The following is a 17326-nucleotide window of genomic DNA, read 5'->3' as shown; positions in this document are numbered from 1 at the left end:
TGTGAGAGTGTTTGGACACTAGATGGTAAGAGCACATTTCTTGAGTAGCAAATGACACCCTTTCTTGCTGACCCTCATCATCCCAGTGTCCTGCTGTGGCCACCTGGGGGCAGATCTGAAGATGTGTTTTCTCCTGGGTGGTATGACCTCACCAGGAAAGTGAGTTCCTCTAGGCCCAAACTAACTCAAAGAACGCAATGACCCAGGCAGTCCCTGAGGATGTTCCATGGGTGGCATTCTGTGTGGCCGTCACTGCTAGAGCCTTTGGCCTGTATAACCTTCCACCTCTGGTTTTGTTTGTTTTTGAGATGGAGTCTCTCTCTCTCGCCCAGGGTGGAGTGCAGTGGTGTGATCTCAGCTCACTGCAACTTCTGCCTCCTGGGTTCAAGCTATTTTCCTGCCTCCCAAGTATCTGGGATTATAGGCATCCACCACCATGCCTGGCTAATTTTTATATTTTAATACAGACAGGGTCTTGCCATATTGGCCAGATTGGTCTTGAACTGCTGACCTCAAGCGATCCACTTGTCTCAACCTTCCAAAGTGCTGGGATTACAGGCATGAGCTACTGTGCCCAATCTTGTTTTTTTTTTTTTTTTTTTAGCCTTCCGCCCATTATTCACATTCCACACAATTCACCATTTTAAAGTGTACAATTTAATGGTTTTGAGCATATTCACAAGATTGTACAATCATCACCCACTATCATATTTCAGATTGCTTTTGTCACTCCAGAAAGGAACCCCCATACCCATTAGCAGACACTGCATTCTTCCCTGTTTCCCATGGCCCAAAACCAGTAATCTGCTTTCTCTCTGTATGGATTTACCTGATTTGGATGTTTCCTGCAAATGGAGCCATACAAAACATGGCCTTTGTGGCTAGCTTTCACTTAGCATGTTTCCAAGTTTCACCCACAATTGCAGAATCGCTGCTTTGTTCCTAGTTATGCTGACAGTATTCTGTTATATGGATAATACCATATTTTGTTTATCCATTTATCAGTTAGTGAACACTTGGGTTATTTCTACCTTTTTGCTATTATGAATAATGCTGTTCTGAATATTTGTGTTGAAGTTTGTGTATATACATACATTGTCAGTTCTCTTGGGTTTATACCTAGAAGTGAAATTACTGGTCATATGGTAACTAATCTTTAACTGACTGAGAAATTTCTAGATTGATTTCCAAAGTGGCTATCCCATTTTATATTCCTACCAGCACTATAAGGCTTCCAGTTACTCCACACCTTAGTCAACACTTATTATTGTCCACCTTTTTATTATAGCCATCATGGTTTTGATTTGCATTTCCCTGATGATTAATGATGTTTAGCCTCTTTCTAAGTGCATATTGACTGTTTGCATAGTTTCTGTGGAGAAATATTTGTTCCGATCCATGGCTCATTTTTAAATTGATTTTTTTTTTGTTGAGTTTTAGGAAATACTTCTATGTTCGGGATACTAGACCCTTATCAGATGTATAATCTGAAAATATTTTCTTACATTCTATGGGTTGTACTGTTCTACTTCTGACCTAACCAATCAGTCTTGTTAATAGTAATACATTTTTAAAATGTTTCCTTCTTCCACTCATATATTCATTGATGAAAATTTAGAAAATCAAAAAAGCATTTTTGTTATACAAAAAAGCATAAGAGAAAAAAACCACTCATGATTTTATTACTAACCATTTTTAACATTTTGATCTGTTTTTCTTGTCTTTTTTGTAACTTGGGTGTGTGTTCATGATGAGGGACAATGGTCTACATATAATATTGCATATTGAATCTCATTAGCAAACATGTTGAAACATTTTTTCTTGTCACTAAATGTTTAAAAATTTAATATTTTAGGAGTTTGTCTCTCTGTGTATATACCATAATACATGTAACTAGTCCCTATTTTTTCAGATTTAGAATATTTCCAAAGTTTTCACAATTACAAATGCTGTTATAAGGAAGATACTCATTCATAAATTTTTCTGCACAGCTAGAGCTCCAGGAAAGAGATTTTCCTGCTAGATGGTTTCTTTATGGTTGTCACTGGATAGAAGTGGAGAGACTGATGCATAACTATTTCCTGTAAGTTACTGTCATAATAGGTGACAAGTTGAGGAATAGAACAGAATGATCTTTATATGATCTTGGGAGAGAGGAAACTGGGTCCAACATATTTGCTGGCAGCACTCGAAGCTGCCCACAGCTGCCAGCCGGCCAGCACTTTGTGCCCTGCTCTGGCATCTTCTCTTCCAGCCCTGCCTCACTCCCTCAGTTTTTCATTGTTACTGACCTGTGGCTCTGGGAGGCAGTAGATGGTGAAGGAGTATGTTCTTATGGCTCCTAAGAGATAGGATGGAGAACAAAGTAAGAATACTAAAGATGGAAGAGGAAGAGAGCTCAAGAGAGTTGGCTTAAATGAAGGTAGAAGATGGACTTTTGCTGTCACAGATATTTCCTTCCCTTAACCCCCTCACCACCATGGTCAGAACTCCTTCTGTTTCTTAGATTCTGTTCAACCAGGGGCTCAGATAACCACAGATTTGGATTCCATAGGGTCGCTGTATATTCAGAAGTCAGCTTGATGCAGGTAAATTGCCCATCAGTGAGCCAAGTGGGAGAGAGTATTGAAGAATAGCATTGATACCCACTCCAGGAATCTAAACACTACCCTCTGCTTCAGGGCACGTTTTCCCTCCAGCCTACCTGCCTCTTAAGCCACCTCCTCATCTCCTTCTTTTCCTTCATACCAAACTTTTAAGAAATTATTCTGTATTCACTATCTTTCTTTTGCCAACTTACGTGTGCTGAATGTTTGAGCATCAAGTGTATATCATTCACAAATGAAGCATATTTATGTTATTTAAAGAGTGATAAATACCATGTGCTAGTTTTAAGAACTAAAACACTACAACTCAGAAGTGTCCTAGGCAGTCCGTTAATTGTCATCCTACTACCCCTACCTTCAGGATTCTCCCGCTTTCTTTAAGAAGAATTTAACCTGAAAACCACTTAATCTGTGAGCTAACATAAAGGATCAGATTACTAAATCAGAATTGGCCAATCAGGGATCTTTTGCAGTTATCTGGCTGTACTCATAAATTTCAAGAATACAGGCTATCAAGGTGCCGATGGATGAGAGAGAGGTCTGGGACATCCCTTGTGACTCCCCAGGTCCTTTCTTCATGATTCAGACATGTGTTTTCTGACCTGGAACAATAGACAAAGTCTCTAAGTGAGGTTCACAAAGTGATCTCGCTCAGCAAGTAGCATTCAGTTAGGAAACATCTCCACTTCATGCCCCAGAGAGGCATGGCTCACAAATCCATAATTCTGGGTTTATTTACTGTAAGTAAACCATAGCCAGGGACATCCTGCTAAGGGTATTCCGGAAATAAGAACTCTCAGCAAATACCTTTAGTCTTTTTGTTAGGTAGTCTAGTTAATTAGCATATTTATGGTAGGTGAGGCAGGTCCTCAGCCACTTGTGTCCTTCCCCCAGAAACATCTTTCTTGTAAGACGAGTGAAAGGATCATCAGTCAGATGCTTTGGCTCCTTCTTCCCAGTCTGCCCCTAAACAAGATACTGTTTAATTTTGTCTGTTTTCAAACTTCTTATAAATGGAATCATATCTTTTCACTTTTTCTAGAATATGCCCTTTTGCTCAACAGTTTTGAGACCTGTTCCATGTTGGTATATGGATAACAGTTTGTCCATTGTCACTGCTGATGAATATATATCACAATTTATCTGTCTGCTCTGCTTGTAACAGATATTAGCTGGTTTACATTTTTGTTGCTTTCACAAACAATGCTACTGCAAGAGTTCTTGTACTTATGTGTGTGTGTGTGTGTGCGTGCACACACGTGTGCACACAATAGTTAAGATGTTTAGGTATCAGTTTTATTCATGCTTCATAAAAATATTTAGAAGTTTTTCTTCTTTCTCTAAGCCCTGGAAATGTTTAAGTGACATTTCATATTCTGGTCTTTGATGGCTTATTAGAATTCTCTCAGGAAATTTTGTGGGCCTGTGATGTTAAATATATAGGTGTGTGTGGTGAGGGCAATGAGAGGAAATTTTTGGTAACTATATTTTTTTCTATGGAAACCGGTCTGTTTAAACTTCCTATTGTTACAGGATACATTTTGCTAAATTACATTTCCTAGGAAGTTATCCATTTCATCCTTTAAAATTCCTTAGTAAAAGAATTTTTCTTAGACTGTTATGAATGTTTTAAATTTCTTCATTTTTAGTAGTTAACCTCCTTTTGTTATTTCTTATTTTGTGTGTGTGTGACTTCTTCATTTCTCCTCCAGATTAACTAGGGGTTTGTCTATTTTGTTGACTTTCGTCAAACAATAATTCTGATTTTTATATGAATGCCACTGCTTTTCTGTTTTGTAATTCAATGCTTTGCTGTTATCTTTAGAAATTCCTTTTACTAGCCAGGTGTGGTGGCTCACACCTGTAATCCCAGCACTTTCGGAGTCCAAGGTGGGCGAATCACGAAATCAGGAGTTTGAGACCAGCCTGACCAACATGGTGAAACTCCATCTCTACTAAAAATACAAAAATTAGCTGAGTATAGTGGCACGTACCTGTAATACCAGCTACTCAGGAGGCTGAGGCAGGAGAATCACTTGAACCCAGGAGGCAGAGGTTGTAGTGAGCCGAGTTCATGCCTCTGTACTCCAACCTGGGAGACAGAGCGAGACTCCATCTCAAAAAAAAAAAAAAAGAAAGAAAAATTTCTTTTACTTTCTTTCAGTTTGCCTTGTTATTTTTCTGGATTTTTGAGTTGAGTATTTCATTGATATTTTGGTCATCTTTTAACCATCATTGCATTCTTGTAATACAATCCATTTGGTAATGATGTGTTCTTTTTAAAAAGGTGCTGTTGGAATTCTGATTGGTATTGATTTATTGAAAATGTTTGCATCAGTATTTATAAGTAAGATTGGTGTGTAGCAGCCCCTCCCCAGCCCATCCCAGCCACCTCCCCTTCCTCTTCCTTTGTTGTATGCTGTGTTCATCAGTTTGAGCATCACTATTATACTAGCATCATAAAAGAATTCCTGACCACTCCTGTACATTGCTTCTTGTTCCTTGTGTCCAGATGTCTCTGGGGTACCTCTCTGCTCCCCCGTAGTGTCCTCCCTGGATCCTCTGTTTCTGTGCCCTCCCTTTCAGTGTTGAGGTGTCCTTATCAGACTCCTCTTTGTGTTGTCTGCCTATGATTCTCCCCAGTGAGGTCAGCAGCCTTGGGACTGATTGCTATCTTGACTCCATGCTTTATTCTGAGGCACATGGCTGCTTGCATCTCTACCTTCCTTTTTCTCTGCCTGCTTGCCATCTTGTATTTCATTCATTCACTTGGAGACCACTATATGTGACATATTCTGCTAGAGCTGTAAATACAGAGATAAAAGATCTGTACCTGCCCCTAAAGAACCTCTGTTCTGTACTCTAAGGCAAGTAGGTGGCCGATTCCCCTAGCAGCTCTATGTGATGGTGCAGAGGACTTAGAACATGCCAAGGAAGTTCTGACTGTATCTGACATGACCACCTGAAAGCCACACATGAAATGCAACCAGCCCCAAACGAACCCTTTATTTTCCTACCACAACAAAAACAAACATTCTGCACAGACTCTTCATGTCTCCACCTCTGCAAACAGTGGAGTTTCCCAAGTTATAAGCCTAGAGCGATACTGAACTCCTTTCTCTTTCCTGTGTCCCCATATTTCTGAGTTTGATTGCTGAAAACTGTACTTTTTCTCCATTCCTGTGATCATTTCCTTAACTCTGGCCCTCATGGTTTCTTGCCTGAACTATTGCATATCTTCTTATTCATTTACTTGTCTATTACTTTGTTCATTCAACAAAACTTCATTGAGCACCTGCTGTGTGCCAGGCACTATTCTAGCCCTGGTGACCCAGCACATGAGAAAAAAATCACTGCCCTGAGGGGGCATATATTCTAATGAGGTGCAGACAGTGACCAAGAATGTGTGTAAGCAGAGGATCTGCGATTGCAAACATGTCTATGAAGAAAAGAGATGGTATGAGGTGGGAACCAGAAAGTGAAGCAGCAGCAAGGACAGAAGGCCTGTCTGAGATGATGGCCTGATGAAAGACAGTGAGTGAGAGAGACCATTGGAGGAAGTCAGGCATGGCAGGTGTCAGGGGTTGAAAGGTGGCTGGGGGACTGCAGGGGTAGGGCCCAGAGAACAGCATGTGCAGAGCCTGGGGACATTGATATCTCAAGGGAGCCTTCTCCCCATTCCATTTCATACCAGCTGAAAGCAAGGTGATCCTCCTAAAAGTGAAATCTCATTATGCTGTTCTTCGTTTTAAGAAAATGAATGAATGAATGAATGACTTTTTCATGACCAGCAAGATGAAACCAAAATTCCTTGAGTTGCTACAAGGGCCATCCATGCTTCGAGGCCTTTGTGTCTCTATGGCCTCATCTCCATCATTCCAAAGATGTGTCTGAAATTTCAGTGACACTCAACTTCTCCTGTTTTTGAACACGAAAGGCAGGTTATTTGGGGAAATTTCCTTTATCCATTCCATTTCCTTGCCTGGAATACTCTTCTTCCTCTTCTCAAGTTATTAAACTCCTGCCCCTCCTGCTGAAGTCAACTCCAATGTCATCTCTTCCCCCAAGTCTCCTTGGCAAGATGAAAGGGTCTCCTGCTGCTTGTCCCCCTACTGTCGTTTGTAGCTGATGAGAGGGTGCTGCCTTGTGTCCACACCTCTGATTTAACACTCCTTAGGATGTGCGACCTGTTTCCCTTTGAGCTCCTCTGAGCCATACATCTCATGCCTCTGTCTGGCCCCAGGGCCTGGCAGCACAGCTGCCCATGGTAGAAGTTCAGTAAGTGCTTGAATGAAGGTCTCCTTCAAATATCACACATTTCATGATAGTGTCTACTAGGGGCTGAGTTGAAGGAAGGAAGGATGCAAGTCAGTTGGAAAGCAGTCACCTTAAGGGGCAGATGCCCTGAGTAATAACTCAAGCTGTGACAACTGAATCCTTCAGATAGCTGGCAGAGTTGGAATTTTTATTTCTTTCCGAAAGTTAATGCATTTAAAAAATATATTTGCGGCCACAAGACAACCAACTTCAATATATGCAAGGGCAGCAATAAAGCCTACAGGCAGAACCAGTATTTATTTTCACAAAAGACTGAATGTTCTCAAGCAATTGCAGAGAGCTCGGTTAGGCTTCTAGAATTCTTCCTAATAGAAAAGGACATCTGATGGCCATTATGTCTTGGACTTGCTGAAAACAGGCCCAATTTCATGTAATTTAACTCTATTTCAGAAAGGTGATTTGATCCATGTTTAATTAAATTCATTTGATTTTTTTATAGCTTCATATGAGTTTTCACATAGTCTGGCATTTGGTACTGGCTGTGGGCCGAGCCATGTACATAAATGGAGAAAATAAAAAAAATCTTTTGTCAGATTTTGTGTTCTAACTTTGGGTTCTGAAAATATGGTCCCTGTAAGGGATCAGGCATCTCAAGGCTAAAGACTTTAGAGGATGAGACATAACTATTACTTTTAGGAGTAATTAATAGGTCTAATCTCTGAAGATTCTTCCTTGTCATAGGTGATAGAAAGTGTGTATCAGTTATCTCTTGCTGCATAGAAAAATTCCCCAGATCTTAGTGGTGTAAAACAACAATCACTGCTCACGATTCTGTGGGTTAGGAATTTGAGCCTTATTCAGCTGGGAAGTTTTCACTCAGCTGCAGTTATCTAGTGGTTTGAGTGAGCTGGATGATCTACGGCAGGCTTAGTTTATCTACTTGGTCTGGTGTTTGGTACCGGCTATTGGCTGAGCCACATATCTTCAAGAGGCTGGCCCACATGTCTTCCCACTATAGCAGCATTTCAAAAAGGCAAGTCCCAGTGCATAAACACTTCTCTCTCTCTCTTTTTTTTTTTTTGCAGGAGAATCCATTTTCCTTTTATTCATTATGCACTAGAGCTAAAGTGCAGGGCACGAAGGGTTTTATAGAAAATGTTAAGTTCTTATGTATAGGTTTCCATGGAAATTTAAAAATTTAACAATGTTAGAGATAATAGATAACAAACCCATCAGAAGTACATTATCACTCAGTTTCAGCAATTCTCATTTTGCTGTTTAATTTCAACTATCAATTCCAAATATTCTAGGAGTTTTTTACATCAAATATAAGATACAATATCATTAATTTTGGAAGAATTTAAGTAACTATATCTAACAAGCAAAGATAAAGAAAATATCATTATCACATCTAATACAAATTTTAATATTTAAAATAGATCAATTTGTGTATTCACCAAAGAGTAGACTCTATAACCACCAAAGGCTTTGCATGAAATGTTTTAACATGTTTCATCTAATATTTCATCTTCAGACACAAAATATCAATACATGAAAATATTCAATTATGTATAAAGGGCCATAGACTGTGGTTGGAGGAGGAAATCGCAAGTCGACAGTGGGATGTTCCAAACCACTTTATTGTGAAAGTAAATGCAAGAGGCTGGGCACGGTGGCTCTCACCTGTAATCCCAGCACTTTGGGAATCTGAGGCGGGCAGATCATGAGGTCAAGAGATCAAGACTATCCTGGCCACCATGATGAAACCCTGCCTACTAAGAATATAAAAATTAGCTGGGTTGGTGGTGCATACCTGTAGTCTCAGCTATTCGGGAGGCTGAGGCAGGAGAATCGCTTGATCCTGGGAGGCAGAGGTTGCAGTGAGCCGAGATCCCGCCACTGCACTCCAGCCTGGTGACAGAGCAAGACTCTGTGTCAAAAATAAAAATAATAGTAAACAAGAAAGTAAACACAATAAAGAAAATAGGGATTCCTATTGTTTCTGATAAAAGGAAAGGTAACTCCCAGAAAGCTACTCCCTCACTTTGCCATATTCAAATGTCTAGAACAAGGCACAGGTCTGGCCATATCCAAGGAAAGATGAGGATTCAGAGGATAACAAAAGACAGCAGAGCTCATGGGACATCTTAGGATTCTGCCCCCCCCACATCCACCCTTGCACAAAAACTTGATCTAACATCTCACATTGGTGGGGGTCTAGTGTTCTTGTAAGAAAAAAATAGTGTCAAAGTGTTTCCCTTGTAGACTCTGGGGAAGTTGATTCTCAACATTTTCTATTTTGGAAGCTAGAAATGCTTTCTTGATTGAGAGGTGGGGCAGTCCTGTGTACCATAAGATTCCATTGTTGACTGCTTGTCAGTGAGTGCCACCAGTTATTACAACCAGAAAATGTCTGCAGACACGGGTACACTTCCTCAGGATGCAGAAGCTGCTCCTGTGAGAACTGCTGCTCCTCTCCATATGTGAACAGACAGACAGATGCAGGCGGCACCAGCAATCTCTTGAACCAGTGAGGTGCACTGGAAAACGTGAGTCCCGGTGTATCCCTGTGTTAGAGTTGAGGGGCTTTTGTTTTGTTGACAAGTGCTGAGACAATGCAATGCACCAGGGCAAGATTAGCTTGAAAAATGATCTTATGATAGAGTTTTGAACCCAGATGTTCCTCCTTGTTTTCCCAGAACTGGGTAAATTCAGTTTTTACTTCCATAGCTCCCTTAAAACTCCCAAGGCTGGTCTTTTACTTGTCTAGGAGCTCATCACAATACTCTTGAAATCTTCAGGAGTCCTATTTTATTTTTTTTTAGTTTTGGCATGACCATATGGGCCTCGGGGAAGATGAGCTGATTTCATCTCCTCCTTTATAACCATGATGTGGGAGCCTCATTTCACATGCACAGATTGCCTCCAAAGACTAGATGAACAGATCTGAGCCACCCTGGTGCTTGGAGTAATGACAGCCTTGTCCCCATGCCCTCTCTCTTCCCACACTTGTTGAGTTTTGGGCATCATGCATTCAGTGCCTCAGTGGACAGAGAACCAAACCCAGGTACTTTCACAAATGTGGAGCCAATTCTAAAGTTTTTTGAATTCCAGCTCCGCTCAGTCCACTGTCATCTGCTTGGGACTGTGGGTGACTGTGGACTCTGAACTGGATGTGCTGTGTTCATGTGACAGTCTTCCTCCCCAAGAGTTGTTCAGGAAGGTGGTGGGCTAGGAATGTCATCTGGACCCAATGGAACAAGAAGGGCAGGGAGCACCTGGCACCCACTGTTCATGCCACCATCACCCAGCTTCACAGTGTGGCTACTTGAAGAAGTTTTCTCTCAATGAAAATTCTAATCAACACCACAAAATAAACAAAAAAACTCAAAACATAAAAAAAGAAAATCCTAATTTTGCTGGTCTTTTTCAGCAGGAGAAGTGATATTTTGTAGTCTTTATAGTTGACAAGTCCAGGATCTTATAACACTAATTTCTCTCTAAGATAAGATGGCATTAGTGCGTGGAATACCAGTGAAATCCATGCTGATGGCCCTTGTCATAGTGGCGACATCTTGATGAAAGTCTTTGTATTCACATGGCCGTGACATAGCCTTCAATTTCTGTGCGTTATCTTTATGAAGAAGACTAAATAGAAAATACAGGTCATGGCCGTTTGCCGAGGCACGCAGGTCTAAGTAATATTTCGCATAAACACTGGCAGACACATGAATATTAAACTCAAGTAGCTCTAAAAAACACTTCTCCATCTTACTCATTTTCTCAACTGCAACGTCCTTGGGATTCTGGCTGTCATCCACACTCCACAGACCACGATTTCTCCAAACCTTGGAGGCTAGAAGCATGGCTCCGAGGACATTTTTTTTCCAATTAGTAGGACAAAGATCAATGTTAGCATTAGTTAAAAGGCGTTCAGTGTACACCAAAGCTACGATTGCACATGGAGCTGTTAGTTTTGTGACTTGAAAAAGAGTACAGAAATATCTGAAAATGCAGTTGCATTTGGGATCATGCTCAAAGGATTTCCCTGGAGTCTTTTCTTATGAAAGTGGATGTATTGGCTCATCAAAAATAGCCAGAGATCTGTTTGCATATCTGTGCTTTATGTTGTAATATATTGCCAAAGTCACACTTTCTAATGTGTGGCTAAGATCAGGTTTGCTGACCCTACTGTTATCTAGCAATATGGTGGAACACGAGCTGTATTTTATATAAAGATGCCATAGACGTATAGAATATAGATGAGAGCTTCTCCTCTTTTCTTGCACATTCATTTGATATTTTCTCAGGAAGAGTGTGCTTGCCCTTGGATGGTCAGAAGCAAAATCTTTGGGCATCTCCTGGTTGCTGATGTGCTGCTGGTTATGGCCATTGCCGGCTCCCAAATCCCACAGGGCAGGCTCCACAGCAGTGCTATCTGGCGCTTGTACCACCTCCACCTCGTTGATGTTATAGCTACAGATCAGGTCTGCCCCCCGCACCCTGCGCTGGCTCCGCTTGGGGCTGGCATTGGGGAGCTTCATGTTCCCTCTGCCCAGCCTCTGCTCCTCTCTGCCTTGGCCTGCACCTTTGCTTGACACTGCCTCATAGATGTCAGAGCTGCTGGACGGCTCCCCACACTCCCAGCTCTGGCCCCAACTGGGGCGGGCACTGGTGATGAACATATTCCATCTGCTGTGCCTCCGCTCCTCTCTGCCTTGGCCTGCACCTTTGCTTGCCATCGCCCCATAGATGTCAGAGCTGCAGGACAGATCTGCAGACCACCTACGCAGACCTCGTCTGGGGCTGACTTTGGTGCACAAGCAACAGCTCAGAGTGTTCCCCATGGGGCACCTTGGCTCCTCTCCAGCAACTTGGGCCTTCCCTTGCCTCCAAGTCTGCAGAGTTCAGCACTTCACTTCTTTCTAACACAGGTACACTGGCAGGGCCAGCCCCTGGCTATGGGGCTGCACCCCACTAACAGCTCACTCCCTGCCTCAGCTGCCTCCCCTGAGATGACTTGTCTGAAGGGTCCTTTGTCTGAAGGGAACCTGCTTGGTTTATTTAAAATGGGTCTAGATACAAGCCTGAGAGCTGTGATTGTGGAGAGGACAGCACAGAGGGAGTTCCTCCTTCCACTTCTTTCTACCAACTGAAGGAGGTTGCCCTGCCAACCACCAGAGCTCCATCCTGGTGCCCAGGAACCAATCAGGCGCTGAGTCTCCTCCACGCACCCCCACCCCCATTGTGATGTAGAAGCCCAGGCATATCAACCAGTCCTCACCCTGTTGGTGGCCCTGCCTCCACCTTTCATTCATTGCTGGCTGCAGGGAGCTTTCAGGTTTCTCTACTGTGATGAAGTTCCTAGAAATCATCACCTTACAATGAAATATACTAAAATTACTGTAACCAAATCCACTTCATGCCTTATCTGGTATCCAAAGAACTCCCTTTCCCCTGTGGCCTCTGAGTTTTTTAGAATCAAGGAAGAAGAGAGAGTAAATTTCTGCAGGTGCTTTCGGAGAAAGCATTGCCATGAACTAAGTGTACTCTGTGATGTCAACCTACATTTTCAATACATAGATAGATTCAATACATATATATTCAGTTTACATTTTTAAAAATTACACACATATTCAATCAAACAAGAATAGTAGGGGAAATTTCCTAAAATTTATATGCTAAGTACATCACATTTTTCTTTTTTTGTTTTAATTGTACTTTAGATTCTGGGGTACATGTGCAAATAATGCAGAATTGTTGCATAGGTAAATATGTGGCAATGTGGTTTGCTTCCTCCATCTCCCTGTCACCTATATCTGGCATTTCTCCCCATGTTATCCCTCCTCAACCTTCCTACCCATCACTACCCCTCCCCTAGTCCCCCCAAATGGACCCCAGTGTGTGATGCTCCCTTGCCTGTATCCATGTGTTCTCATTGTTCAACACCCACCTATGAGTGAGAACATGTGGTGTTTGATTTTCTGTTCTTGTGCCAGTTTCCTGAAAATGATGTTTTCCAGATTCATCCATGTCCCTACAGAGGACATAAACTCATCTTTTTTTATGACTGCATAGTATTCCATGGTGTATATGTACCACATTTTCCTTATCCAATCTATTGTCCATGGGTGTTTGGGTTGGTTCCAGGTCTTTGCTATTGCTAAAATGCAGCAATGAACATATGTGTGCATGTATTTTTATAAAAGAATGATTTATAATTCTTTGGATATATACCCAGTAATGGGATTGCTGGGTCAAATGGAATTTCTATTTCTAGGTCCTTGAGGAATCGCCACACTGTCTTCCACAATGGTTGAACAATTTACACTCTGACCAACAGTGTAAAAGTGTTCCTATTTCTCCATATCATCTCCAGCATCTGTTGTCTCCAGATTTTTTAGTGATCGCCATTCTAACTGGTGTGAAATGGTATCTCAATGTGGTTTCGATTTGCATTTCTCTAATGAACAGTGATGATGAGCATTTTTTCTTGTTTGTTGGCCTCATATATGTCTTTGTTTTTTTTCTTGTAAATCTGTTTAGTTCTTTGTAGATTCTGGATATTAGTCCTTTGTCAGATGGGTAGATTGCAAAAATTTTTTCCCATTCTGTTGGTTGGTGGTTCACTCTAATGATTGTTTCTTTTGCTGTACAGAAGCTCTGGAGTTTAATTAGATCCCATTTGTCTATTTTGGCTTTTGTCACCAATGCTTTTGGTGTTTTAGTCATGAAATCCTTGCCTATGCCTATGTCCTGAATGGTTTTGCCTACGTTTCCTTCCAGGGATTTTATGGTGTTAGGTCTTATGTTTAAATCTTTAATCCATCTGGAGTTAATTTTAGTGTAAGGTGTCAAGAAGGGGTCCAGTTTCTGCTTTCTGCACATGGCTAGCCAGTTATCCCAACACCATTTATTAAACAGAGAATCCTTTCCCCATTGCTTGTTTTTATCAGGTTTGTCAAAGATCAGTTGGTTGTAGATGTGTGGCATTGCCTCTGAGGGCTGTGTTCTGTTCCACTGGTCTATATTTCTGTTTTGGTACCAGTACCAAGCTGTTTTGATTACTGTAACCTTGTAGTATAGTTTGAAGTCAGGTAGTATGATGCCTCTGGCTTTGTTCTTTTTGCTTAGGATTGTCTTGGCTATGTCGGCTCTCTTTTGGTTCCATATGAAGTTTAAGGTGGTGTTTTCCAGTTCTGTGAAGAGGGTCATAGGTAGCTTGATGGGGATGGCATTGAATCTGTAAATTACTTTGGGCAATATGGCCATTTTCATGATATTGATTCTTCCTAACCATGGGCATGGAATGTTTTTCCATCTGTTTGTGTCCTCTCTTATTTCCTTGAGCAGTGGTTTGTAGTTCTCCTTGAAGAGGTCCTTTCCATCCTTTGTTAGTTGTATTCCTAGGTATTTTATTCTAAGAGGCAATTGTGAATGGGAGTTCGCTCTTGATTTGTTCTCTTTTAATCTGTTATTGGTGTAGAGGAATGCTTGTGATTTCTGCATATTGATTTTTGTATCCTGAGACTTTGCTGAAGTTGCTTATCAGTTTCAGGAGGTTTTGGGCTGAGAGATGGGGTCTTCTAAATATACAATCATGTCGTCTGCAAATAGAGGCAGTTTTACTTCCTCTTTTCCTAATTGAATACACTTTATTTCTTTTTCTTGCTTGATTACTCTGGCTAGAACTTCCAATATTGTATTGAATAGGAGTGGTGAGAGAGGGCATCCTTGTCTAGTGCCAGATTTCAAAGGGAATGCTTCCAGTTTTTGCCCATTCAGTATGATATTGGCTGTGGGTTTGTCATAAATAGCTGTTATTATTTTGAGATACATTACATTATACCTAGTTTATTGAGGGTTTTTAGCATAAAAGGCTGTTGAATTTTGTTGAAGGCCTTCTCTGCATCAGTTGAGATGATCACGTGGTTTTTGTTTTTGGTTCTGTTTATGTGGTGGATTATGTTTATAGACTTGGATATGTCGAACCAGCCTTGCATCCCTGGGATGAAGCCTACTTGATTGTGATGGATAAGCTTTTTGATGTGCTATTGCAATCGGTTTGCCAGTATTTTATTGAAGATTTTTGCATCTATGTTCATCATGGATATTGGCATGAAGTTTTCTTTTTTTGTTGAGTCTCTGCCAGGTTTTGGTATCAGGATGATGTTGGTCTCATAAAATGATTTGGGAAGGGTTCCCTCTTTTTGTATTGTTTGGAATAGTTTCAGAAGAAGTGATACCAGCTCTTCTTTGTATGTCTGATAGAATTTGGCTGTGAACCCATCTGGACCTGGGCTTTTTTTGTTTGGTAGGCTATTAATTGCTGCCTTAACTTCAGCCCTTGTTATTTGTCTAGTCAGGGTTTTGACTTCTTCCTGGTTTAGGCTCGGGAGGATGCAAGTGTCTAGGAATTTATCCATTTCTTCCAGGTTTACTGGTTTATGTGCATAGAGTTGTTTGTGGTAATCTCTGATGGTAGTTTGTATTTCTGTGGAATTGGTGGTGATAGCCCCTTTATCGGTTTTTTTTTTTTTTTTTTTTTTTTTACATCTATTTGATTCTTCTCTCTTTTCTTTTTTATTAATCTGGCTAGTGGCCTGTCTAGTTTGTTGATCTTTTCAAAATACCAGCTCCTGGATTTATTGATTTTTTTGAAGGTTATTTTATGTCTCTATCTCTTCACGTCTGCTCTGATCTTAGTTATTTCTTGTCTTCTGCTAGCTTTTGAGGTTTTTTTTTTTTATCTTGCTCCTCTAGCTCTTTCAATTTTGATGATAGGGTGTCGATTTTAGATCTTTCCTTGCTTCTCGTGTGGGCATTTATTGCTATAAATTTCCCTCTAGACACTGCTTTAAATGTGTCCCAGAGATTCTGGTACATTTTGTCTTCATTCTCATTGGTTTTGTAGAACATCTTTATTTCTGCCTTCATTTCATTGTTTATCCAATCAACATTCAAGAGCCATTTGTTCAGTTTCCGTGAAATTGTGTGGTTCTGAGTTAGTTTCCTAATCCTGAGTTCTAATATGATTATACTGTGGTCTGAGAGACTGTTTGTTATGATTTCCATTCTTTTGTATTTGCTGAGGAGTGATTTACTTCCAATTATGTGGTCAGTTTTAGAGTAGGTGTGATGCGGTGCTGAGAAGAATGTATATTCTGTGGATTTGGGGTGGAGAGTTCTATAGATGTGTATTAGATTTGCTTGGTCCAGATCTGAGTTCAAGTCCTGGATATCCTTGTTAATTTTCTGTCTTGTTGATCTGTCTAATATTGACAGTGGAGTGTTAAAGTCTCCTACTATTATTGTGTGGGAGTCTAAGTCTCTTAGTAGGTCATTAAGAATTTGCTTTATGTATCTGGGTGCTCCTGTATTGGGTGTGTATATATTTAGGATAGTTAGCTCTTCTTGTTGCATTGATGATCCTTTTATCATTATGTAATGCCCTTCTTTGTCTCTTTTGATCTTTGTTGGTTTACAGTCTGTTTTATCAGAGACTAGGATTGCAACTCCTTTTTTTTTTCTCTCCATTTGCTTGGTAAATGATTCTCAGTTCCTTTATTTTGAGCCTATGTGTGTCCTTGCATGTGAGATGGGTTTCCTGAATACAGCACACCAATGGGTTTTGACTTGTTATCCAATTTGCCAGTCTGTGTCTTTTGATTGGGGCATTTAGCCCATTTACATTTAAGTTGATATTATTATGTGTGAATTTGATCCTGCCATTTTGATGCTAGCTGGTTGTTTTGCCCATTAGTTGACAGTTTCTTCATTGTGTCGATGCTCTTTACCATTTGATACGTTTTTGGAGTGGCTGGTACTGGTTGTTTCTTTCTATGTTTAGTGCTTCTTTTGGGAGTTCTTGTAAGGCAGGCCTAGTGTTGACAAAATCTCTCAGCAATTGCTTGTTTGTAAAGAATTTTATTTCTCCTTCACTTATGCAGCTTAGTTTGGCTGGATATGAAATTCTAGGTTGAAAGTTCTTTTCTTTAAGGATGTTGAATATTGGCCCGCACTCTCTTCTGGCTTGTAGGGTTTCTGCCGAGAGATCTGCTGTGAATCTGATGGGCTTCCCTTTGTGGGTAACCTGACCTTTCTCTCTGGCTGCCCTTAGAATTTTTTCCTTCATTTCAGCCCTGGTGAATCTGACGATTATGTGCCTTGGGGTTGCTCTTCTTGAAGAATATCTTTGTGGTGTTCTCTGTATTTCCTGGTCTTGAATGTTGGCCTGCCTTGCTAGGTTGGGGATGTTCTCCTGGATAATATCCTGAATAGTGTTTTCCAGCTTGGATTCATTCTCTCCGTCACATTCAGGTACACTTATCAAACATAGATTAGGTCTTTTCACATAATTCCATATTTCTTGAAGGCTTTGTTCATTTCTTTTCACTTTTTTTTCTCTAATCTTGCCTTCTCATTTTATTTCATTAAGTTGA

General features: G+C 40.7%; 1 protein-coding gene across 8 annotated transcripts in view; it reads left to right on the top strand.

Annotated features, from left to right (window-relative positions):
• The window catches only part of FHOD3 (formin homology 2 domain containing 3), a 496822-nt gene that overhangs the window by 322266 nt on the left and 157230 nt on the right, over positions 1-17326 (top strand). The gene's annotated exons all lie outside the window — the stretch shown is intronic.

This window comes from Aotus nancymaae, unplaced genomic scaffold (genome assembly GCF_030222135.1).
Source record: "Aotus nancymaae isolate 86718 unplaced genomic scaffold, 86718_ANA_hifiasm-v0.15.2.pri h1tg000020l, whole genome shotgun sequence".
NCBI classification, from domain to species: Eukaryota; Metazoa; Chordata; class Mammalia; order Primates; family Aotidae; genus Aotus; species Aotus nancymaae.
Note: the sequence above shows the minus strand (reverse complement) of the source record. Positions and strands in the feature narration are given on the sequence as shown.